This window comes from Agelaius phoeniceus, chromosome 2, assembly GCF_051311805.1.
Source record: "Agelaius phoeniceus isolate bAgePho1 chromosome 2, bAgePho1.hap1, whole genome shotgun sequence".
NCBI lineage: Eukaryota > Metazoa > Chordata > Aves > Passeriformes > Icteridae > Agelaius > Agelaius phoeniceus.
In genome coordinates, this window is record NC_135266.1 from 28,429,279 (window position 1) to 28,451,681 (window position 22,403).

Below are 22,403 nucleotides of genomic sequence, written 5' to 3' on the forward strand. Positions count from 1 at the left end.
GATGGGCTGCATTGCTATTCCATGTTCTGGAAGAGATGAAATTGGGGAGCTCTGAGCAGAGCATAGAAAATTTCAACAGCCCTGGTGAAAATCTGGAGAGGTGGTAAACCAAAGACAAGGTGACCTTATAATGTGGATATGGAGGAGTTTATTAAAAAGAGATGCCAAGAGCTTTTGCTGTAAATGTGGAGATTGTTAGGTTGGAGATTAAAGAAAAGGATTCAAAATATCTGTTGTGACAGGTAATTTGCCAGGAGAGAGAAAAGCCTTTAAACTGGATGCAGGCAAATGTGTGGGCCTTTCACCACAAGGACCCAGAGAAAAGGTATAACCTAGAGGAAGCTTGACTTCCTCTAAGGAGAACAAGTCTGTCTTTTCCTTAAAGAGAAAAGAGAATGGGTCTGTCCTTGGAGAAAACAAGTAAACCTTCCAAACACATAAACACTGTTTTACAGTGGTATGGGAGATAATAATAGGACTGTAGGTCATAGGAGATGATTTTAAGGTAACAGGTTCTGGTTACCCAATTTAGACATTGTGGCTGTCAGTTGAGACCTTATCACTGTCCAAGTCAACAGGTTCAGTCAGCCTGTTCCTTGAGGTAGCAGCCATTTGGCAACCACAACTGACTCCATGGGTTTTTGCCAGGCCAAACACTGCAGCTTTCACGCCCAGACAAAAGAAGACAGCAGCTACCTGCCTCTGGTCGGGGATTTTCTGCTTTAAATATTTTTTTTAGCCATCAAACAGCTTCATATGGAGAAGAGCCCTGAGCAGCTCCTTACCCAAGGGGACAGTCTGCCCCTTCCTGTGGTCCAGAGCCAAAAGTTTGACTTACTGCAGCCCCTTACTCAGCTCTCTCTGGGTTTATCTGGGTATGACTTACGGGACCAAGGGAATACTGGTGACACTTAGATCCACTGAGAAGAAGGTGCCAGGAAAGACCTGAATGCTTGTTCACAGAGATTGGAGGCAGCTGCAAGGCCAACAGTGCCAGAGGCACATATCTGGTCAGTCCATCATAGTCCCATCACCCATAGGCAAGTTGGGGCTTTTTACATATGTAAGGCAAAGGAGCTGGGCCAAAGTTAGCTGATAAGAAGGGGAAGCTTCAGTGATGAAGATCTAACCTGACTGTTTTGAATTCCCTTGTGTTTTCTTTGTCACATCTACCCTAGTCTCTCCTCCTTACTTAATGTAGCTACGTGCTTTTTCTCATAAAGCATTTCCTTCATATTCTAACTGCACCCATTTTCAGCTGTGAACATCTTGAAAGGTTATGAAGAATATATGGCACCCCATCCATCTAACCACTAGATTGAGAGAATACGCACCATTCAGAGCCACTTCAAGCAGGGGCCATGTACATCATAACATCTTAGAAACCAGGGATCCTGCTTGTATGTTTTGTTCTTCAAGTCACTTTCTCTTTCTCCAGCTATTTATTAAGACAGAAAATATTATCAGTTACTATACTCTGTGTACCTAAATAGTGGGTGCTGTAAACATCCTTTATGTAGCTCACTCTAAACAAGCAATATGGAAACAGGGCACAAAGGGCTTTTTTTCATCACGGCTCATACATTATTCCTGGATCTGTATTTGTGCATCTTACACTCATATAACCATGTTTACTTCACTACTTCAGAAGTGCACCGTGAAGAAAAGGCTATGAGCAGCAGTGTTTGTTGCCACCAGCATCTTTCAGTATCAGCTATAAGTGCTTGTTTTGACATGATCAAGTATTCGACAGTACTACCAAAACCAGACATAAGTAAAATATTCATTACCATCTGAGGGAAGTCTGCCAATCTTTGAACATTTAGCCTGCTTTGGCTTCTTGAAATGAACAGAAGGCATCTAGGCTTTTTATGCAAAAGCTGCAGTAGAGGAAAAAGCCGGAAAAACATCATTCTTCTTCCATCATGAACCAGTCAAGTAAGACAACAAAAAAAAAAGAAAATCAGAAATGGCCTTGTTTTACTTGTATGAACAAACCTCTACTAAACCTTGCAGTCAGACTAAGCAGTGACTGAAATGTCAGTTGTGATGAGCTTTCTCCTCTTCCATCTCTGTGGATTCTGTCCTCAGGCAAAACAATGAAAAAAAGGAGAAAAAAAACAACCACACCTCTAAAGCTCTAAATAGCTGTAGGAAACATACTCTCCAAATAATCTATTTCTCAGTGTGAGCCACCCCAGATCCAGTACTGTACATATTAATAATAAGGGGGATTAAATACTTTGTTGTTTAAAATAGGCAATCCTGGAAAAAGAGGGTTCACTGGCTTAAAAAATAAATGCCTCCTTTGTTAGCAGTTAGGTGGCTCAGTTCAAAATAAGTGAACACTGAAGAGATGTATTGTCCTGTGGAAATGGAGAGTGAACAGAAACATCTGTTTTGGGTCATCTTAGAATTCAATGGGCCTTGACTCTACAAAGCATTTACACTTATATATTCAGTGAGCAAACTGAGATTTAAACATGCACATGAGCATTTTGCTCAGCTGGGGCCACATAATGAGGTAATAGCAAAAAATACAGAAGGCAGAAGCCATAAAACCACACACGGAGCCATATAGCTAATTATTTTATGTCACTGTTAAGTGTAGGAATTTAAGTCCACAGGAAGGATATTTTATCAGCTGAAAACTGGTTTTATTGTAAATTTTTGTTATTGAAATGGGAATTAGCTGCCTTAATGCCTCAAGGTGAAGTGATGCTTTAAATACAAAATTCACAGCTTTGTACAGTGCCCTTAAAGTATAACTGCTATTGATGCTAAAATCATGCCAAGTTCTATGGCAGACTTAAGGAACACCTTAATCCTCTTAGATGCAGGATTTTTTTTCTACTCCTAAAGGGCTTTTAGCAGCAATTTGACTATCACAGTGAACACATTCCCATATATTAAACAAGGAGCTCATGGTGTCGCTCTCATCATTGATAATTCATGTTTTAGCCTGACTTTCTTTATTCATTGTGGATTTTCCAGCATCAGTGTGCATGAGAAGATTAAAGGTGTAAAGGCTTGCTCTCAATTGCGTTGCATTAAGAGTTTGTTTTTAGAAAGAGAAGTGCATTAGATACTCTTAAAAGGATCATCAAAGTCCAACTCCAGCTCTTGCACAGGGCAGCTCCAATAATCACACCATATGACTGACAGCATTGTCCAAACACTAAGTTTTGGAAATTCAACAAGTCCAAATGCCAGGCGCTGCACACAGGTTGGGGAAATCTCAAAAATTAATGCAGACTGAGAAAAGTCCTTGAGACCATCCCTGCAGAAAAGGAATTCAGGGTTCTCATAGATGAAAATCTGGATGTAAGCTGGCAATGTGCACTCTCAGTCTAGAAAGCCCAAATACATCCTGGGCTGCATCAAAAGAGGACTGGACAGCAACTTGGGGGAGGTGATTTTCCTCCTCTCCTCTGCCCTCATGAGAGCCCACCTGGAGTGCTGCATCCAGCCCTGGAGTCCTTAACTCAAGGAAGATGTGAATCTGTATTATAACATTCCTACATATGTTGCTGCTCTGCAACACAACTTGCCATTATAAAGATGGAAAGTGATGAGATTGCTTTCAGAAAATCAAGGCAGTAATTTAGTTTAAAATTCCTCTTCTTGAAAAGCTTGCCAACAAATTATAATTTTAACCAATAATTTAATAACCAACTTCTGGTTTGGGTTAGGGTTTTTGTTGCTGTTGTTTTAAAAACATTTGTGATGGCTTTGACTGACTGAACAGCCCAGCTGACAATAAAGGAAAGTAAAAATGAAAAGAAAATTAAAGCTAACGTTGATTTTTTTTGCATTGAAGAATTTCTGAAGCAGGAAGGGAAAATGTCAGACCTTAATTCCTTCTTGGTTTCTGTGTTCTTTCTTCCAGAGACAGCAAAATGCAGAATGTTTATATGCAACATCACTAATAAAGCTGAACTCTTCAACAACAGATGAGCTGGCAGATGTAAAATTTCTTCCCAGGTTTCTTTCTAGGCTACTTTATGCTAAACTACAACATGCTACCATCTACATAGAAAATGGACTGCACACTTTTCTGCACCTAAAGGAAAAATGTTTTCAATCAATGACAAAAAATAACATTTTGAAATATGTATATACATGTATTTGTATTTATGCAAAAACATATACACACCACACACTATATATCTTACAAATAAAAATACACTCATTCTATACACACACACCCACACACATATTTCTGTAATTATGTGAAAATTTTTACACCAGAATCATCCAAGTTTGGAGAAGAAAGTTAGGAAAAAGGAAGTGTTACTCACTGCCCTGTTTACCTCATGAATTAAATTAACCACAACCTTTTCTACTCTAAATATCAATACTTTCTATGAATCTGGGGCGTGAATTTAAAAAAAAAAAGTGTCAGGGTAATGTTTTCCCTGAAAATGGAACTTGGCTATTCCCCTAGGTCCATTTTTGCAGGTATGTAAGCTCCCACTCACATTTAATTATACTTTTCACCAGACTAGCATATGTGGGTGAGAACTCGAGCTTTGCTTTCCTCTGGATTGGTAGCTGCACTCCTAATCATAATTACAGTTACCCTTTCTCCTGGGAAGAGGGTGGACTTTCCCACACTTTACTGACTTCCCCTCCCACTTTCCTGAAAATTTCTGCTGACATAAAGCAAGGAATCATTAGGGATGTGTGAGTATGATTTGACATGTAGCTATTTATATTTAAATAGGCCTAATAGATGGGCTTGGATCTGCTTGTCAAATCCTATAGACCCTACAAAGAATATAAATACAAAGTGTTTTCAAAGCTCTCATCTAATTGACATCTTGAAAAATACAGGAATCATACCAAAAATACCCTGAAAATGTTCTCCTCCAGATGCTTTCCCTCAAATTCTAATACACTTGCCATGGCACAGGTGTATTCAGAAAAAAACAAAACAGGACCAACCCATCTCTGAGAAGTCTGTAAGTCTTCAATTCTTCTCCTCTCACCAGGACCCTTAATACCCTCCTGGTTTTAAATCCCACTCTACAGCATATAATCCTTTTTTTAACACAGAATGACAAACTGGACATAGAAATTAATGTAAATAGCTAACTTAGACAAATTAAATTTAATCAGTAAGACTGAAGCTCAGGTGTACACACTTTTTTCCTTGGGAGAGGGGTACTCAGGGCTGTGTTGCACCTGAAGAAGTCAGGTGTCTCTAGCTCTTACTCTATAGGTGACAGGGTAAGCAAGGGAAGTTGGCTTAGTGAGTTGTACCTAGACTGGTGTTCATAAATATTTATTTATCTTTAAACACAGAAAAGGAAGATAAATTCCTTTTCTGTAGCTTGTGGATTACAGACAGTTCTTTATAAATTATGTAAAATCAGTGGCTACTGGAAATAACCATAGCATGAAGTATTTTGGCTAATTTTTACATCTATCAAGAATAAGCACAGTTAATAAAAACCAAACCAAAACCTACCCAACAAAAAAATTCTTTTTTTTTTGAAAGTTTCATTCCTACCCCCACAAAAAATAATTAAAAAAAATTCCATTGGAGCTGGGGTATTCATAACATTAGACCAAAATTTGACATTACAAGGTGAAGGCAGCATAAAAGAATCTAAGAAAAAGATCAGGAAATAGGTGAGGAAAGAATAAATAATTAGACATTAAGTAAGTAACATCCATTCTCTAGCATATATGTGGCCCTTTCTAGTGATTTGTCCAGAGAGGTTTTTCTAGTCTGGTGCTACAGGCTCTGCCTTTTTTGATGCTGCCTTTCCCACTAGCACTTGCAGCCTTTTGGGAGAACCCTCAGCTTCAGTCTGGGAACATCTACTCTGTCTACCCATCCAATGGTACCTTGAGGATCGCCTCAAAGCAGCATTCCTCTTTACATTAGGTCCACCAAGAAAGGGAAGGTAGTGGGCTTGTTCAGCCTCTTGGTTGGAATGAACACACTCTGTCAGAAACATTCTCTAAAGAGGAGAATATTCACTGTGGGCAGCCAGACATTGCTTCACTGGAAACAAGATGTAGGAAACTGCATGGGAGCAACTCCTCCAAGCCTGCAGCACCTAGAATCATCATGCCTTCAGAAACCTGATATGAATCTATTTGCATAGATCCATAAACTCCATTTTTAGGAACCTCATAAAGGAATTTAAGACATGCCATACCCAAAAGTGACAGAAGAAAAAAGGGTGTAAATAATGGGAAAGACTTTGAAGGTGTCAGGTATAGCATAACACAGCTGGTGGGCAGCAATATGACATGGAAAGAAATGGACTAGAGAAACAAGTCCCCGAGTGCCCAGTCTAAAAGAATTGACCAGAGTTTATCCATGCCCAGTACTCTGAGACATGCAAGATCCAGCATTTGTATGTTCTGACCATACCTTGTGATATGCAGCATGACATGTAAAAACACACTATGACTCCTACATAATACAGAAAATATGGGCAGTTGTGTTTAGATACTATTCCGTGTTAGAATTTTGAACAAAACTAACAAAAATAAGATGCTTTCTTGTATAACTCAAAACACTCTAATTTTCCAAATGTTTAGAAATGCTCAAATGGATGAGCTTGTTGAGAAACTTCCAATTTCTACCCCCTGTATTCTCTCCAATGAAAGTCTGTGGATTTGTGGAAGCAATGATGCTTGAAAACTTGTAAGTTCTAGATACATATGGCTGAGGCAGGGATATAAATGCCATTTTTTCTTTATTTCAGTTTTACACCAAATTATGGCCTAAAGTGGAGCCAACTACATGTCTTCCCTGCAGAGTCAGCATCATCGTTAGAAAACAGAGCAAAAAACCAGATATATGTATGGGGCTTTTTTAGTAAAATGTCTCTGAATTATACTTTTACCAGCATAAATGATTGTTCAACTCCAGATTAAAGCATTTTTTTTTCTTTGTCTATCTTCTGAAGTTGGACATAATATTTGAAAAGAAAACAAAGTACATGTTTTCTAATGCAAGAGAAACACTGAAATATGCATCCCAAAGTACAATAAACATGCTGTAAAATATTCTCTAAGTGAAAACAAATGCCAAACGTGACAGAGTCAGCAAAGTTTTGGGTTATAGCTGTTGTTACATATTCACAAATCTGGCATTCTGAAAGTTTATATTACTTTGTCAGATGCACATTAAAATAAATAGCAGCTGGTGGAGACAAAGGACTGAATTTCTCTGCTTTCCTACCATTTCATTTCCATGTTGTCATAAACTACTCTAGTACCATACATTTCCTGCTACCGTGATGAAGTGGTTTTACTATCTTTGCAAATAAATATTAGGAATTCCATGAATTTTAATGCATTTAAAATCTTACAGCCAGAGGGCTGGAAAGATTCTCAAGGGATTTGGTGTTGTCCTTCATTCCCCCTTCCCCCATGTGCACTAAATGTAGGACAAATACTCCTCAATCAGCCTGAGATATACTGTCTAATAGAAAGATATTTCATATCCCTGAACAACCTTCTCCACGATTTCAAAATTTTAGTGACATCTTATCTAGACCTTCATTTCTAGAAAATGTTTCTTTGTGTTTTTCCATTAGTGTAAGGGTATGCAAGCAAAAGTCACAACTGCTTCTCTTTAGTAGCAGTGTTTTCACATTTGAAAACTGTTCACATATCAAAATGTGCATATCCTGGTTTAACAAAACCAAGCAGACAGAACAGAGCACAACCAAGGTCAGGTGTTCCACACCTCTGCTCACCTGTCCCACAATTCTGTTTGCAAAGGTATCATGTTCCTAAAACCACACATTGTTTGGGACTCACTATTCAAATTAGATCCTTTAGACTTAACTGATTCCCAGCCTGTGTTTTTTCATCTTGTATGATTTCTCATTGTGCAAAACCCTGTACTTGCATTGACCAATCCTGATGTTTACTGAGTTTTAGTTATAGGCCAATATTATTAATGAAAGTGCTGAAAGGACTTGACAGATCTCTATGAAATGGGGACCTTCAAGGGAGTCTTCTAGGATAGTATTTACCTAGTTGCTAAGGGCATGTCATGTGCAAAGAACTTGAGCTGTATCATGACTAGCTTCCCTTTTATCCTCTAGACCAGGTTACCTGTCAAAATGTGAGTACAGTTGATTCTGGCCAACTTTTGAGCAACTAATGTTGGCAGCTCCGATTCAGAATATTCAACTACAAAGACATCAAAGCCTATTTAGAGTAGTGAGAGGAAGAAAACACTTTAAAAAACACCTTCTACCTCCTGTTTGGTGTGGCCAAACTGTGACTTAATGGGGTGTCCATAGAAAGGAGGTAATTGGAAACTGTCGCAGACGTCTTTTTATGAAAATCCTTTCTTAGGATTTTTTCTTCCTGAGAAGCTGAGAGGCTCCAGGAACAAAATGTAAACAATGGTTATCTGCTGCTGTGGAATGCATCAGGTGGATCCATGATTGGTCTCATGTGGATTTTTGGATTTAGTGACCAGTCACGGCAGAGCTGGCTCTCGCTCTCTGTCCGAGCCAGCTGCCTTTGTTATCATTCTTTTCTATTCTTAGCTTAGCTAGCCTTCTGAGATGAAACTTTTCCTTCTATTATTTTTAGTATAGTTATAATGTAATAGATATATAATAAAATAATAAATCAAGCCTTCTGAAATATGGAGTCAAATCCTTGTCTCTTCCCTCATCCAAAGACCCCTGTGAGCACTGTCACAGGAAACGTCCAGGCAGTGAATCATTATGAAACAAAATCTTTGGCTGATGTTTCTGCAGTAAATGGCCAGACTGATGGATAGAAAAGAAGGCTTTTCTCTTATGAATCCTACTAAGGATTAGTAGGCCACTACTAAGCCTGTTAATGCTGAGTAAGTGTTAAAATTGTCCATAGAGCATTCATCTGAGAAGTGGAGATCTGCTGAGTATTTTCTGCTGACTTTGCAGCAAGCTACCAATGGTCCTCACTGAAATGAAGTTCACCAAGCTTGCTTAAAGGCAGGTCAGTGATTTTTATAGAGTCAACATCACCACTTAAGGAAGAAGTGGCAGTTTTATAGCACTAAAAGCCCAGCTGGCAGCTTACTGGCATTTCTAGGAGAAAACTAGGCATTTGTAAAAGTGATGAGCTGTGTTAACTTCACCAGACTTAGACAAATCCCTGTCATTTCTCTGTAGAGAAAGAGCACAATACAGATAGTGCTGACACACAATTGTAAAGTATACTGATGCTGAATTGTACTGTTGATAGGGAAGAGAAATAGATTATACATTAAAAATAAGATGTGCAACTTTGCAAAACTTGGTTTGTTGGCAAGCTCCATTTCATTTTTATATGTGAACTGTAATCATGTATAAAGTAAAACACATCTTCCTGATAGGCATACTTACTTTGAAAGAAAACAGTGAAAAACACCAGTAGCCCATCAGGTTATATTGGCTTTGATACTACAAATTCTTTTGAATCCTGACAGGTCTGAGCCTGTAAAAGAGTATTATTATAGCAAATAAACAATTTCAGTAAGAAAAAGACCAAAATAACCTCTTAGAAGATGACTGGGATACAAAATATCTTGGGTTTGGAACTTTACTTCTAAATAATATTGGTTTTCCCTGAAATTCATTTCTCATTTGTTGAAGGGGAGCAGTATAGCAAACAGAGCTATATTGCTGTTACTCTGCTGCTGTAAAAAAGGTAGCATTTTTATAAATTATTTCTTCAGGTAGCACAGATTTCTGGGTTATAGGGGAACACAATGAATAACACAGTGCTGATGACAACTGAAAATAATCAATACAGATTCCAAATTTTGTATCCAAGCAGAAGAATCAACATCACTCTGTAAGAGTTCATTTGAGGTACTTGCCATGCATTCTCACATACTCCAAGGGGACAGACAAAGGTGCACTAGAAAAATACTATGAATTATGGTGGCTATTCTTTAGTATGTTTTGATTTTTTTTTTTTTTTGGTGGCTATTATAATCCTGAAAGAGTAAAGTGGCAGTTGAACAGATAGCAAACTGGTCTTTTGCCAGTAAGACCACTGACTGTATCCAAGAAGGTATCAGTTCATACATCCTGCTTTTTTTCAGGAGCAATCTAAGAGTAATCTAATACAGGGATTCCATTACAATGGTTCAGTCAGCAAACATGACCAGGTAGCTATACCTTAATGAGTGTTTTAATTTAGATGAAAACAATTTTTGTCAGTAAGCTTCTTGCTGAGACTGACAGGAATGAGGAGGAGAGAAAAGGACAGGAGAGGATGGAAGAGAAGGAAAAAATGGTGGAGTGGGGAGGGAAAGGAGGAGCAAAGGAAAGGAAAATGCTAAGGGCAGGGGAAGGAAGGAATTGGTGTGATACTGTCAATTCTTGCTCACTTATGGAGTTGTACTTGGATATTTAGAGTTCATGTTCTTCTGAAACACTATCTATATACACAGGATTCTCAGTGGTACTCTATATGGGCCAGGATGCTTTCCAGCTTGGATCATATTATATTAATAATATTAAATTAATCTTGGAGTCTGGGATTTCACCTTGAGTGTCTGAAATGTAGTACTGTACTTGAAAGACGATAATATCTGAATATTGTTTGCTGAGGATATTTCTCTCACTTTTAATCTCTCCTTGAACACTACATCTGTAGCTCTGATAGCATTTTTTACCCTTTTTGCACCTTTTCTCTTTTTCTTGTATTCTTTTCAAATGGATGACCAGTATTCCTTGCAACATTCAAGTTTATACAACTTGGTATGTTATGGTATAACAACACAGGGGATGTTTCTTTCAATCCCTTTCCTAGCAATTTCTAACATTTATTTTGACTTTCATGAATAGAAAACTGATTTCTTCATTAAATTACTTAAACTAACTCTGCCATGTCTTTGAAGGGTGGCAACCAAGAGCCCTTTATCATACATGTATAAACATATGATGTATGATAGAGTTACTTTGCAGAAATAACTGTACCTCAGGTGCTGTTCCCACCTGGTATTGCCCGCCTCACCCCTGACCTGTGACACTGCTGACAAAGCTACTCACATGCCTGGTTCTCAGTTTTCCTGCTTCAGACAGTTGTTGTTGGCCATTGTCCCTTGCTTTCCTAACCAACTGAACTCACTTCCCAGCTGATCATCTCCATGGATATTTACTGTAAGTCTCCTAAAGGGGGCTGTAACTACTAAGGATGTTACACACTAAGGATGGGCATTCTGCACGTGGCAAGCAGTCAGATTGGTGTTTCACTCTCTCAATCTGCAAAATAATACTACTTCCAATTGTATGATATATGCTTTATTTTGCAAGGAGGAGACTGGCACTAGAGCAATTTTTTTTACAGCCTAATTTTGTTTTGGATATGCTTTTTTTTTTTTAACAATTACAGCCAGGAAAAATCAACAGAGATGTTTTTAATAATTCTCTAGAATTCCTTCTAATTCTAATTTCAATAGGGTCATATATCTGTGAAAATTAGTGCTCAGATATATATACTATTTTAGCAATGGTTCAAGTCCAACACTCTTTAAGTCAGTATTTATTAAATAAGGATATTGCAAGTCCAGCTCACTTGTGAGCAACACTTTCATTTCTGAGTTTTGGGACAGAAGAATTCTTCACAGTGCAATGAGTAAGTAGGAATAGATATAGTTAGAGCCAGTAAAAACCTGTCCAGTGTGAATTTAATGACCTCAGAGATGGTGTAGTCATATAAAATTCCACCATTCTTCTGGAAAGGCTGAAACTAATCGAGCAATACCTGTACCTCCCTAAGGAAAGGTCAAAGTAAAAAGAAGAATGAGTTAACAAGATGATTCAGCAGGCTGGAGTTGTATTACTTTTAACTTGACATTTAGACTGAATTAACATCCTGAACTTACGTGGCAAGCAATGGAGACCAAAGCAAATCCATTTAATTATATATTGAGAAAATCCAAAATGTTCCAGTCTGACATGGCTAAGCACCTACTGAGCCTTGACCATCCTGGAGCACAGAAGCATAAGCCGGGCAGAAGAGCATTTACACTGCTGAATAATGAAAGAAAACATACAAAAATAAAATTCTTCCAGGAGTAGCATGCAATTAACAAAAGGCCAAGGCCAGATTATCAACCAAAGTTACAAATTTTCTTCAGAAAAGATTACAGATTGATGCAGAAAGGCCAAGTTAGAGCAATGTGAAAGTCAATTCTTTCAAGTGACATTTTAACTGAACTGAACATTTATCCTGAAGTTGCTCAGGGATCAGGTAAAGCCTTTAAGGATTTTTATTGAGCTCTTGCAAGCCATAGCAATAGAGAAAGTCCAAAAATTATTCAAGGTGAATTCATTAAATGAACTTTCCCAGAGATAGGTGTTTTTAAACGCCCAGCTGCATGTTGAGGGCATCAGAGCAGAGCAGAGTGCTACTGGTATTTAACCAGGGACAGCTGCAACCAGGAACTAGGGGCAATATTCATTCCATTTTCTGTGTAAGGCAGGAGCTTGTATGCAGTGTTTTATAGACATATAACCAAATTTTTAAGTATGTTAATGGGCATAAAAAAATGTGTATACTTCAGTGTGCTCTAGGTAAGGGAAGTTCCATTCTTTATTGGTTGTGTTAGCACAATTTTTGTTTGTCTGATTGTTTTTCATTTAGTCTCAGAATATTTATTAATTTTTTCCTTTTTAATTTCTGTGCAGGTCAGTTTTATTCAAACTTTGTTTTTATTTAATCTTTAATAGGCCAGATATAAGTAGCAAGATTTCAGGTAAATGGAAATCTATCCTGTCATGTTTGGGGGAGTTTCAAGTGAAATATTACCAGACAAAATTAATATTACAGCCTTCTGAAACTGCAATGTTGTGCTTCTTCTGCCATGTAAGTGACCAGAAACAAAACAAATATTGCTGAGATTCCCCTTAGAAATACCTTACATGCTTTTTATTACCTTGGAAGCTTTTTAGTTGACAGGTCTCCTATTTAAATTCAGGTTACCACTCCCAAGTACAGGTCTGGAATATACCCTAAGGCAACCCTACCACCTATTCATCTGTGATTAATTTAGCTGCTTAGCAGATGTCAGTTGTACTACTAAAAGTCAAATAATCACCCATTCATTGTAAGCCCAGGTGACTCCACCTCAAGCCAGAGACCACTGTTTGTTGTTTTAAGATGCATATGGTGTAGACATTTTAAAAGAAGAACCATTGAAAAAAAAAAGGTGCTTAATTAACAGGGAAGTGAAGTCTCAGGACCCTAAACACTATAAATTAAGAGTGAATGTTCACCTCCTTAGTTTTATACATTGAAATAACAAGGGAAGAATGAATTAAGACCACAAAGGGGACAGTGGTTACCTTACAACAAAAACTGTATGAAATAGAAAAGTTGGAGAGTCAACAGATTAAAAATAACTTGAGAAGTAGAGTAAAGCACATTACACATATTTCTCTGAAGGAAACATTGGCTAATTAAGATCTTATCTTTTTCTTTCCCATCCTTTACTTGTGCAGAGGGATATTGACTTACTGCACAAGGATTCCTGAGCTTTTAAATATGAAGATCTTTATAATTCAGCAGCTGAAGAGTTCATCTAACAACTGCATTACCAATGAAGTGAAATAAATAGAACACATCTGCCTAATAAGAAGAAACTGTCTACGTGATGTTATAGATGGGTATGAATTCTCCTGGGAAGGTTTGGACAAGCGCTCCTTCACTAAAGGAAGCTCCCCATAAAGCAAGTGTCAGGGGCAAACTGGAAAGTGCCTGAACTGTATCTCTTTTCTTCCAGCAGGAGCAGAAGTTTTGAAAAGTTACATGTTAGTACTTAATTTTAAAAAACCTCAGAAGCCTCTGTACTACATAGTTCACAAGGATGGGTTTCACTCTGCTGGAAGCTGCAGGGCGTTTTCCCAGGCCTGCCCAGGAGCAGCCACCACCTGGCCCCCACAAACTGCACCAATTCTCTGCTGTGGCCAAGGCACTGGCCTTGGTCTGCAGACAGACCTTCAGAAGTGTTCCTCTAGGGGACAATGCTGCCTTGCTGCTACACGTTGGACAATTAATTTTCCTCCAAGTCTTCAGTCAGGGAGTTTGCCTGAGGCCACAAGTTAGTCTCTGAAGTGGAGTTAAACTACAGAAGAGTAAGTAAGTGTAGCTAAGTTCTTGCATGCTGAATTGTAAGTACAAAACTCTGCATGTTTTACACTGCAAAACACCCTTCTGTATATTTAACCTTTCCAGTTTTATAAGGGGTGAGCAAAAAAGAAAAAACCAACAAAAAACCCACCAAACAAGAAAAACCTTATGCTTTTTCTTATCAGGAAAAAGCTTTACTATATCATACCCTGAACTGAGTTGTTATGAGTACTTGCTATTGATATACACCATTTGCTGTAAACTAAAAGACTCATTAAACCACAAGCTATTTTTTGTGGACATAATGCATCCAGAGATTAATGGATCAGGTCTTAAATTTCTATTAGCTTGTTATTAAAGGTTATGACTGACTTATTTTCTCCCTAGTTTATCTAAAGTATGAAAAGTGGCAAACATAATGAATTCCTATTTTCTGACCAGCCATTAATTTGATTTACAACAAATTTGTACAGTGCCTGATTTACGCTTAAGTTTTATCACTGCTTCTCTGCAAAATGCAGACAATTAACTAATGATTTATACTCCTGCAAGCACAGGGGAAAGAAGATCATAATCTTTTCTCATGTCTGCTTCCCTTCCAGCATGATCAGGCCTCAAAGACAAATCTGATGACATGCTATAACATTCGGTCGACACTTTTTAATCAGAAATGCTGAGAACAGCCCTGAGTGAGTGTACCTGTCCCTTGTGAGCTAGACATGTCTGTGCAAGCACAGCTGTTGATGTCCTTAAAGACTTTGGAAGGTATTTTAGGTGGGATTGATTCACCGTACCTTTACTCTCCTAAAAGCTGAGATGGTGAACTTATAAGCCTTGCAGCTATACACAAAGAAAATAAAATGTGAGCTTTCTCCTTTATTTCTCAGGATTTGACATTTTTCTCCACTGTTACAGTAAACATTGAACTTTATTCCCTTGAGACAGAATCCTTTAATAAAAACTGTTATAAACGTAGTGCACAAAACTGAAATATTTTTTGCAGTTGAAAGCAGAAAACCCCAAAAATCAATACTATATTTACAGTGTTTTCATGATAGCTACCTAATAATCACTTCAACTCCTGGGAAAACCATAATAGTTATGAAAGAGTACAAGACTAATTAACCACTTTAAAAATTAAGCATGCTAGTAAGTCTTCTTCCTAGCTAATGAAAGCAACTTTTTAGTCAAACAGGTATCCCATGAAAATAAAATGAAAAAAATATCAGCTAACAGGAATAATTAGCACTTTCTCCACCGAAATATTCTTGAACAAAAATGTAAGGATATAACTGTCTGAAACCTGAATTACTGGCATCTGAAAATTGCTGTTTATAAAAGTATGAATGTCAGAAGTTAGGGTCAGAATGCTACAGATTTTTCTTCAATTTATGTTTATGTTTGTACTTTATGTTATGACCTGGCATTAAATAGAAATGACATAATTCAAGTATTTTAGCATTTTTTGAAAATAATTGAAAACATGTACCATTAAAAATATAATATTATTGATATGCCATATCCTCTTTTTAAGGTGAAACTATTTCCTTATTTTGTTATAATATAATTTGCTTCTTTTAATGCTACTCATCTTATGTACCAGCAGCTGAAAAAAATTTGCTGGTTTTGAGAATAATCTCCTTGATGTGATTTTCTTTCTCTACTCAGTACAGAGGGAATATAGAGAAAAAAAATAGGATAGATAGATTCTTAAAATGCCTTGAATACTCACAGGTAATTTCTCAAAACCCTGTGCTTTCCTTCAGTACAATAGGAATAGTAGTATCAGCTTTGCAAAGCCTTGGAAAATCAGCGTATATTCACAGCATCTTCAAACCATCAAAGGAAAAAAATGCACAGAAAGGAAGGAGGGGAGGGAGGGAGGGAGGGAGGGAGGGAGGAAGGAAGGAAGTGGCGGGCGGAAGTGGCGGACGGAAGTGGCGGGCGGAAGTGGCGGAAGTGGCGGAAGTGGCGGAAGGAAGGAAGGAAGGAAGGAAGGAAGGAAGGAAGGAAGGAAGGAAGGAAGGAAGGAAGGAAGGAAGGAAGGAAGGAAGGGATCTATCCATCTAAAGAATGGTGTGAGGGTAAAGGAGAAAAGAAGCAACAGGACTCATGGGCTGTGAAGTTGAGAGTGCTTACAGAAATTATCAAAAAATTTTTAAACAAAAAGAGTTGATCTGCAAGGATTTCTTATGTATTTAATACTATCTACAGATTGCAATCTGAGCCTAAATAAATTACATATTCAACAGAATTTAAGAACTTACTAAGAAATAGTGAGACACGGCTTTTTTTTCCCAAGTATTCCATGGCTTTTTTTATTCCAGATATCAGTTCACCTACAGAATTCTAATAATTTTGATCATCTTTAGAAGCCAAGAAGACTTGAAAATAATCAGAACTTCAAAGAACTGATCACTGATCACAAATACATACTATATGCAGTCTAATGTCTTTCAGTGCTCCTCTGCGACAGTGCTCACAGGGGTCTGCGGATGAGGGAAGAGATGAGGATCTGACTCCATGTTTCAGAAGGCTTGATTTATTATTTTATTATATATATTATATTAAAACTATACTAAAAGAATAGAAGAAAGGATTTCATCAGAAGGCTCGCTAAGAATAGAAAAAAAAGGAATCAATAACAAAGGCTTGTGTCTCGGACAGACAGTCCGAGCCAGCTGACTGTGACTGGCCATTAATTAGAAACAACTCTATGAGACCAATCACAGATCCACCTGTTGCATTCCACAGCAGCAGATAATCATTGTTTACATTTTGTTCCTGAGGCCTCTCAGCTTCTCAGGAGAAAAAATTCTATGGAAAGGATTTTTCATAAAACATGTCTGTGACACTACATTGAAACAACAAAAAGCAGTCAGTGCTTCTACTGGAGATATGATCTAGGAATTCTGAAAAAAATATGGTGTTATACAGCAATGCAAATTGCTCTCTTAAAGCCCATTCTTATGGCAAATACCATAGAATCAAACAATAAAAAAGCAGTGTCTGTTATCACAAAATATTCCTGTTATCACAGAATCCAAAAAATGGTCTGTTGCCAGCTTTGAGTTCTGGCTATAGAATAGCTTGCACATGAAGAATTTGGCAAAGGTGAAACAATTGCCTGGTAAGCAGATGTTGAAAATTTGCTGCTAGTTGCTTGCTGAATGCTGTACAGAAAATTTGGAAGTATTTACCTTTATTATTTTTTTTACAATAGGCTGTATCACTTTATAGCAGTTGATAATCCAGCCAATGCCTTTCATTATATTTTGTAAATTTACTACAATTCTCTCAACCTGAGACTTCTATTTTAATAAGTTCCATTTTCTTCATGATGATATGACAGAAGACATCTGTTAATTAATTTGCAAACTGAATCTCTTTTTCATTTGAATGAGATGTAATTACTATATATTTATGGCAAGGTTTAAAAACTAAAGGCATATTTCTCATTTTTCCTCTATGCCACCAGAAACTAAGAGGCAAAGAGTATATGAAGATCCAAAGGAAAGAAATAAAATTTATGAGTATATGGTAAAAAAAAGATATGGCTTTCTAATGAGTCTATCTGTCTGTTTAGGCTTAGATGCTGCAGAGGTCAAACATACCTGAAATCAAGTCAAATCACAAATGTACTTAATCACATTTGAAAGGGATGATCTACAGGAACTCTACAACCAGGTCTACATCATCTTCACCGGAATTACTTTTCTTAGGACTTATTTTTTTAATTAAACAAGTAGAAAAAATTTGAACTTTGCTTCTATGACTACAAATCTGATTTGATTTAGAGTTCTAAGAAGTTAAGATTTAATGTTGCCTAATTGCTTTATCAGTTTTCTCAACATAAATTGTAACTTCAGTGCCATGAAATATAAATATGAACTTTTAGAAAATCAAGTTTTCTCTATAGATAGGCATATAAAGCACATGAAGGAATGATGGAGCAATAATTATGTTCCTATCCTATTCTTTATATTATGTGAAGATTTTTTTTTCAGTTTAAATCATTAAGCATTCTGCCCTAATGTGCTCTCTTCCTCCAAATGATTATTTCCAAAAGAGATGGAAAACTGGAAACATTCACAGGCGTGGTCCTTCCACTTTGTTGTCCTTTCCTGACTACTTTAATGAATATCAATACAATAAATGCTTTTACAGATATTGTTTAACGGTTCCAAATAGTACAGATATAAAACAAGATTAAGGAATCAGAAAATATAAAAATTTATCTCTCATCATTCCTTTTTCTCTTAGATTTCCTGTGGGCACAGGAGATTTCAAACCCACCACTGCTGTTTATACCAAATCTTAAAAAATAACCTAGAGTCAAACTCTCACCATACAGATTTAAAAATTAATTTCCTTTATAACCAAGTGATAATTTCACTCTGGGGCATTATTTTTGATATAAGAGATGGAAGCACTTTTCCTCTGTTAAATTTGGTACTTTGAAATCTGGAAAAGGAGTAAGAAAGAGGAATACACAGCTCTCTACTGTGTAACTGTGACTTGCCCAGTTCCCCAACAAGATGACAAGACTTATAAAAGTCAAGAGATGGGACAACAAAAGGTTATCTGGGTCTCCTATATTATCTGGAAGTCCGAAATCATATGGCACTTTTCAAAAGAAACAAAAAAATTGCTGTAAAGGGAAATAGTTGGGTAATTCCACTATGTGGACTCACATTTTGGTCACTAGTTAAATCTAGATGTTTTTGAGGAATTAAGCAAGAACAGGTGCATCACAGGATGGAGGACCAGACATACTGGTAAGGCCAACTTCTGTCTCATATAGTCTTGAAATTTTCCCTAAGTATTTTTTCTGTCTTCCTTCGTTTTTGTTTTTCAAAGACAAACTCAAAGTAGAACTGGAATAGTGACAGGAAAAATAAACAAAAACCATCACACTATAGGACTATCAGGTCATGTTGTAAGTCCATCTACTCCAGAACTCCATAAGACATTGGCCCTTTGCCCACTTCAACACACAGTCTCTTGCAGAGTAAGAATTGCATGTTTAAGTCTTTGTGCTCTGCTTACAGTCCTTTTTCTTGTTTTCCATATCCTAGCTACATTTCACAAAACGTTCCAAGCTTTGTTTAAGCATATCTTTCAATGAAAGAAGACTGACAACGAGATGAGTCTTTTATAAAACCAAACTGAAAACTTTTCTTGAAACATCCTTCTGGGACCCTTCTTGTTCTTGCGCAGGATTTTTGCGTATAAGTAGGAGATAATGCAGGCTGAAGAGATCTCTTTTTAAAAGTTTTTCTAATTTTCATTAGGCTGGTTCACATGAGCTCTCTGGGCCTCTCAGTGGAGGATTTTAATCACATTGTGTCTTTTGTGCTACAGCGATTGCAATGCTAATCTCTGTAATTCCACATTTGGGAGCCCACTTTTCAAAGTGTAAACAACTGACAGTGACTTCAGAAAGAACATTTTTCCAGAGGGAATCAAAGAGTAGAGTCACAGAGAAGCCTCATAAGCCAAAAACTGAAAAAAAAATCCCCATGATTGTACAAAGAAAAGTAAACCATCCTCAATTTCCTTCCTTTGTGCTGTAGAATGTGCATGAATAAAATACATGTGAATAAATTTTGTGAGAGAGAAAACTTTGCCCCTTTGATCAGACTCAACCATCCATATAAAGCCACGGAAAAAACCCAGGGAAAAAACCCTGGAAAAAAACCCCATAACTTTAAAGAAAAATGTAATTCCTAAGGATCTTCAAGCATGATAAATGGCAAGAGCTCTGAGATAGTGGTGGAGTTGTGTTTTAATGCTGTTTAATAGCATTTGCTATTAACATAATTTATACAAGGATATCATTGACTTTTAATTCCTTGAAAAGATGATCTTCCATAAAACCAGTATTAATGAAATCCTTTCTACCATTATGTCAGCTTGCAGCTGATTTCATGGGGTCTATTGATGCTTCAAAATGCTACAGCACCTGACTAAATTTAGGAAGAAAAAGAGAAAGGCAGACCTATAATCATTGCCCACACAAAGAAAAAATGAAGGCATCGTGCCAGTTCTTGCATTAGCTATCCCAAATATCTTAAGATATTTCTCCCACATCAATAAATTTACACTGCACTATTAAACAATGGCATAACTCCTGCACTCTTGATTTCAGGATGCAATACAATTGTTGCTTCAATGCTCTAATATAAAAAAATTCTATAGATCTGGAAAAATTATGAAATGCAGTCTGAAAATGTAGCAAGGAGCTGAATTTGGGACAATGCACCTACTATGTTTGCCATGCTCCCATAATTCTTCAAATACATACCACAGAGGGCCACAGAAGGACTTCAATCTACAAGGCCAGAAAATGGCAAGATAATTCTTTTTTTTTTGTCCACACCAGAAAGGTACAGCATTACAATGAATGCAACTCTCTTGACCTTTTTTAAATAATCCTACCTACTCTTTGTACTTTTATATAAGAACTACTATAAGTTCATTTGCATATTGCTCGTCTCTTCCTCTAGTTTGAAACATGACATACTTTAGCATTTCATGAACTATCCCATTTATTACAGAACAGTAAAAGGACCTCAGATCAAAAGGAAAGTACTATACTTCAGTGTCTGCGTCATGGTATGTTCATTAAAAATTTACATATATATGTCACAAAAAATTATGAAATGCAAGGCCTTGAGACTAAGGTGGTGAAAATAGTTCCTGGTACATCACAGAAAGCTAAGGACTGGTAAGATTTCTGATTGAGATTTTCTTTGGTGAATACAACTTATCAAGAAAAACTTTTATAAGCACCAGGAAAGCATTAGATATTTTGTGTAAAATTTTAGGGTTTAGCTATTCAAGACTTCAGGCAGACAAATACTCAGGCAGCTCTCAGGACCCCTAGTCATAACAACTTTAAAGATATGATCTAATCCTCACTGAAGTGCCTTTGCATTTAACAAGTATTGGTTCCTTGCCTGTTCCTCCAACAGGTTATGCAAGATTGGGTTCAATTTTCTTTCACTTCCACCATTTACAAAATGTCTCAGGATCCTCTAACCCCACAGGCTTGCAGATCACTGTGGAAGGCATGAGGAGAATGGAGGAGAGGGGATTGTGGAAAATGCTATTTCTCCCCTCTTTTTTATTCATCTGGACAGCTGATTGATCAATCAACCTAATCTGCCCAGTCTACCCAATCTTCATGACCAAATAGAAAATGTCTATAGAGTGCACATATCATTTCTATAATACTTTGTTCCCTCAGTATGTTTGCCACAACTTCTTGAGACCAATCAGGCAGATCAGTGAGATGATGATTGCCTTTGATATAATTGAATATAAAATATAATTGAATTTTTTTAAAAAAGTGATTTGAATAACACAAGTCTACATTTAGCACTAGAGGTTGAAGTATGTGCTACAGAAGCTTCATCCATGCAGGTATTTGTATACTGTGGATGATGACTGTTGTCAGCAAGGGCAGTGAGGGCTGAAGGAAAGAGCAGCCAACATTTTAAGAAACAAGTATCTTCTGCATGGTTTTAGTACCACATATTCCAAGATCCTGCTTCTTACTTTGAGGTGATGGCAAAAGAAACTGCTGTCCAGAGATCAGATATGGACTGATACTTCAATTGAATGGTATACAATGACAGGAATTTTTTTTCTCTATTAATATTGCACAACTTTTAAGAAGAGTACTAATGTGTGATTCATAAAAGGGATTTTACTGGCCTGCTCAATACTCAAAGAGGAGATTTCCCATTTGGGCTTAAAGTGTTCTCAAAGTTTTGACAAATTGTGTAAAACAATCAAACTTAATTCCTTATGACTAATCAAATCAAACTACATTCACTTTAATTCTGTAGGAGTGCCTCAATTCAGAGGTTTACTGCTTTTTTTCCCTTTTAACACCCTTAGTTAATTCATATGAATATTTTAGAGAATTGCTTTATAGAGAACACCTATACATTAATTCCTCTCTCATTATTCATCATTAAACCATTTCATTACTGTCCCAAGAGTATTCAAACTTCACAATACCACACCCTTTTCAGGGTCTTTTGTTTCATTTTGGAATATCTGCAGTGCACCTTAAACCACTGAGAGAAGTATCATTGTAGTAGTAAAAGTAGTAGTAGTAATAGTAGTAGTAGTAATAGTAGTAGTACGTAGTAGTGGTAATGGTGGTTGTAGTTAGAAGGAAAATTTAAATGTGGCCTAGAATTACAAGGAGAAGACGATCCTTGCGATAATTCAAAAAATCATAGTAGAATTATATTACTGTAGAGTTCAGATTCCAGAGATTAAGGAGC

General features: G+C 37.0%; 1 protein-coding gene across 1 annotated transcript in view; it reads right to left on the minus strand.

Moving 5' to 3' along the window:
* LOC129117602 (pinopsin-like) overlaps positions 1 to 22,403 on the minus strand; it is a 75,105-nt gene that overhangs the window by 25,508 nt on the left and 27,194 nt on the right. The gene's annotated exons all lie outside the window — the stretch shown is intronic.